This window comes from Zingiber officinale, chromosome 2B (assembly GCF_018446385.1).
Source record: "Zingiber officinale cultivar Zhangliang chromosome 2B, Zo_v1.1, whole genome shotgun sequence".
Classification (NCBI taxonomy): Eukaryota; Viridiplantae; Streptophyta; class Magnoliopsida; order Zingiberales; family Zingiberaceae; genus Zingiber; species Zingiber officinale.
The window spans coordinates 73,673,112-73,677,983 of record NC_055989.1 but is presented as its reverse complement, the minus strand read 5'-3'; positions in this window follow the sequence as shown (position 1 = coordinate 73,677,983).

Genomic DNA, 4,872 nt, shown 5'->3' with positions numbered 1-4,872 from the left:
GGCACATTTAACTCTTCAAAGGAGTAAATGATAATTCCATTTCATTTTCAAAAGTTCTCAAAACCTTGAAAATGCTCCTTGAGTGTCAATTTCCTCAAAGTTGGGTTAACTACCCTTCTTATTGGAGTTGACACTCTCTAACCCATTTATGGGGTAGAGAAGATGCTCCTAGGAACCCAATACCTATTTGAGCTCATTGGGTTCACTAAATATTCACTAGGGATAACTTCCCTAGCAACCCTCCTAATGACCCTCTTAGGCTTTAAAGCCTTGGTCATTTGGGTCTCATCAAGGTCAACTATAGGGGTGACTCCCCTTGTGACCTTGGTAATGGTCTTCCTAGCCTTAGGTTTTGTTCCATAATCGAATGGAACATTATGATAAGTGGGCTTGACCAATTGGGACTTAGGTTTGTGACCTAAACCTTTCTTGTCCTTGGACATTGGTTTTTGACCCTTAAACCCTAGAGATGACTTCCCTATGTTTTTAAGAGCCTTTTCCAAATTATCAAGTCTTGACCTCAAGACTTGATTTTCTCTCTCTAATACCTCAAGTTTTAATTTGTCATTTTCTCTTGAGATATTCCTAGGCATGTGTCTAGTCTTCTTGGGATTTCTACCTAGGTTTTCCTTAACTTTAGAAGCGTTAATCCTAGGGTTGGTATTTCTAGTGTTAACCTTACCTAGGCTAACATGTTTAGCTCCTAAGCACATGTATTGGTTCCTAAAGTTAACATGCTTATCATTATTAACAATTGCAACAAAACTACTAGCATGAGTTTTATTAGAATTGCAATAATGAACCTTAGAGGTTACCTTAGGGTTTGCCTTAGCTCCCCCTATCGTTGTGCCCGGTCTCTTGCCCTTGTGAGGTTGCCTCCCCCTCGGACAATGGCTCCTATAGTGTCCCCTTTGCTTGCATTGGAAGCACACGATGTGCTCCTTGCCCTTGCGTTTTGGGACTCCGGCTTCCTTGAACTTTGGCGCCGGTGGAGTCTTTCTTACCCTCTTTGGACACTTACTCTTGTAATGTCCATGTTCCCACTCAAAGCATATTATATGTAACTTATTTGAAATTGAAATGCTTGAGTTACCTAGGTTTGGGGATGGGTGTGAGCTCTCTTCCTCATCCCTTCCGGAGGTAGATGTCTCTTCTTCTTGCTCCGAACTTGAACAAGAGGAACTCTCCTCCTCTTCTTCCTTGGATGTTGAGTAGCCCTCAACTCCCAATTCGCTCCCTCCATGATGTGAGCTACTTGGCTTACTTAGCTCCTCTTCATGGCTTGAATTTGAGCTCTCCTCATGGAACTTTGCCAAGTTGTTCCACAATTCCTTGGCATCGTTGTATCTACCTATCTTATGCAAGATATCACTAGGTAATGAAAATTCAAGAATTTTCGTTACCTCGTCGTTGATTGTGGATTGGTGGATTTGCTCTTTCGTCCACTCCTTCTTCTTGATAGGTTTTCCTTCCTCATCCATCGGTGGGGAAAACCCTTCTTGTACACAAAACCAATTTAACATATTAGTCCTAAGAAAATACATCATCCTTACCTTCCAATATGTGAAGTTGTCGTGAGACTCGTAGAAGGGTTGAATCGTGACATCTTCTCCATAGAGATCCATCTCTAGCTTTGCTCCCACGGGTGTTGATCCGATGAAGAGCGGCCTCGCTCTGATACCACTTGTTAGGATCCTTCGTACGGCTAGAGAGGGGGGGTGTGAATAGCCGCCCCAAATCGATCGCGTTTCTTCCTACAATTCGTTAGCGCAGCGGAAAAACAAACAAGGAAACGAAAACAAGAAGATCAAACCTCAACGCGTCGATGTAACGAGGTTCGGAGATGATACTCCTACTCCTCGGCGTGTCCGTAAGGTGGACGAAGCCTCTCAATCCGTCGGTGGATGAGTCCCCGGAGAACCGGCTAATAATATACTCCTTGTGGGTGGAGAAACCTCACCACAATCTTTTGCAACAGCAAACAAAGGAGTACAACAATAGAGACAACAAACAAGAACAATAGAAATTGTAAAACACTTGCCTCTTGTTGTCGTGGAACCTTGATGAACGGCGACTTCTCGGATCAAGGCTAGAACACCGGCGAAACTCACGCGAGCTTGAGCGTGAGAGCTCAGCAAAGCTCAAGAGCACACCAGCGGCTCGGTGAGTCGAAGAGCGAAGCTCAAGAAGAAAGAGTTCGCCTGTACGAAGCCCTCAGCCCCTTTATACTGCGAAGGAGAAACAGTGAAGAAACTAGCGTTGCGTCGCAACGGCTAGAACTCGATCGGTGCCTACGGACTGATATCTGGTCGGTCCCCGGACCGATCAGTCGATCTCGAGCCTCTTGCATGCGTACTACGTCGATGCGTGGACCGATCGGAGACCATTGGATCGGTCCACGAGGCCGTCCCAACTCCGGCGTGCTTCGCGAATCGTCTCTGATCGGTCCCAGGCCGTCGGGACATAACTGATCGATGCGTGGACCGATCAGCTGCTTCTTCGCCTCTGTTACGCTTGCGATCGGTCACCGGCCGATCGATGCCACGAAAAACTTGACCGATGTCGATCGGTCACGGACCGATCGGAGCAACACAGGTATCACGGATCGGTGCGGTGACCGATCGAGCTATTTTGCCCAAACCAAGTCCCAAGACTTCAAACCAATATCCGGTCAACCTTGACCTATTGGTTCATCATGCTTAGCATCTGGTCACTCCCTTGACTGCTAAGACTCCCACCAAGTGTCCGGTCAATCCCTGACCTACTTGGACTTTCCAACACCGAAGTCCGATCATCCCCGATCCATCTGGATTTTCCAACACCGATCATCCCCGATCCATCTGGATTTTCCCTTGCCCGGTTTCACTCACGGGACTTTCCAACCGCCTAACATCCAGTTAGGACTTTCCCTTCGCCTGGCTTCACTCACGGGACTTTCCACACTGCCTAACATCCAGTTAGGACTTTCTCATTGCCTAACATCCCGTTAGGACTTTCTCATTGACTTTACTCACGCACACTTTCCACCTAACATCCCGTTAGGACTTTTCCTCGTGCAAGCTCCTGCTTGGACTTCTCCGTGCTAAGTCTCCATACTTGGACTTTTCCAGGCCAAGTCTCCATACTTGGACTTTTCCGTAGTCTCCATACTTGGACTTTTCGTGCATCAGCTCCCTGCTTGACCTTTCCAGTTCAAGTCTCCATACTTGGACTTTTTAGTGCCAAGCTCCTGCTTGGACTTTTCCGTCTCAAGTCTCCATACTTGGACTTTTCCGAATCAGGTCAACAGGTCAACCTTGACCTACGGTTGCCAATAATCTCCCAAACATCTATTCTTGTCCCATATCAAGAATAGAACTCTCTCCGAGTGTCAAACATCAACATGCAACTCAACTAGGTCAATCTTGACCTAAAGTTGCATCAACAATCTTCCCAAGTCAAACATCAAAATACAACTGGTCAGTCAACTCAAGGTTCAGATCGACAGTCAACCTTGACCTAAGTTGCAGACATTTTACATCTTTGTTAGGATGCCTATTGGTGCATCCTTACAGGCTGGGCATTCTAGATGCTTGGTGTGCACTAAAACACACCCTACTGAGAACTGTAAAATTACTGAACTAACGCCAAAACTAACAAGCGAGCTTATACTGCAGGTGAGGGTTTCTTACCTCAATCGCAAGGTTTTCTTACGATTCTATTCGCTAGGTTTTTCGAAAACTGTCCGTCGACGAACCGCTTACGTCCTCGCGTTCCTCTCGCGGAGAAGGACCCTTTTGTGTTGGAGTCGTCGGGAGATGTTCCCTTGGCCCTTGGGGCTTGGTGTACCGTGCGTGAGGGAGAGGAGAAGGAGGAGTCGGCGTGAGGGCTAGGGTGAGGAATAGGTCACGGTAAAACCAATATAAAATAACCCAAATCCCAACTTAAGTTTATATTTATATTAAGTGGTTTAATGAACCCAACTCTAATATAAATATTTTTGTTCTCCTTCCTTTCAGCCCTGGGTTCACTTGGTTACTAAACTTATCCAGTAAACCATAGGTCTCGGGTTCGATTCCCGCCTAAGCTATTTTACGGTTCAAATTATTTTCTTTGCTTCCGCTACTCGGAAAATTCGGAAAAATATCTAAAATTCCAGAAAAATCATACTATATTTCTAAAACAAATTCTGGAATTTTCGGGCTTTACGACTTGAGGCATATGCGAAGGATGACATTGGCGAGGCGTGGATGGGAATGCATCCGAGGGACGAAGGCTAAAGAAGGAGGCTTGAAGGCAAGGTCAAATTGAGTCATAAGGTGAGGATGAGTGCACGAGAGATTGTACCAAGTAAAATCCTAGTTTTAGGGTTTCTAGTCGATTGGTGTATGTTTTAATCGACTGGTAAGGTTCAATTGACCGGGCAATTGATTGAAAGTGAACAGAATGCTTTTATTTGTTCGATCATATTGAGCAGTTGACTAGTTATGACATCAGTCGTCTGGTATCGACGATGTAACGGTTGAATTTCTACAGAGGGCAGTCGACTGCATGTTTTGGCAATTGACTGGTAGGCAGGGTTTCCAACCCGTGGCCTTTATAACCAAATCTTGGGAGCTTGGTTATAGTTGACGAAATTAGTGGTGGTAAACCCTAATTAGTAGTCTACTAGTCTCAAGAGTCTTGGTTGGTGTTGTGGTTAGGTTTCTCCATCCACAAGGAGCGACTTGAGATAGCCGGAGTTTGTCGGGGGCTAATCCACCGACGGATAGGGATCGTCCACCTCAAGGACACGCCGTGGAGTAGGAGCAAGCAATCTCCGAACCACGTTAAATGATCGTGTTGCTTGGTTTGATTTCTTTCTTGTCTTTAGCTTTCTTTGTATTCATATTA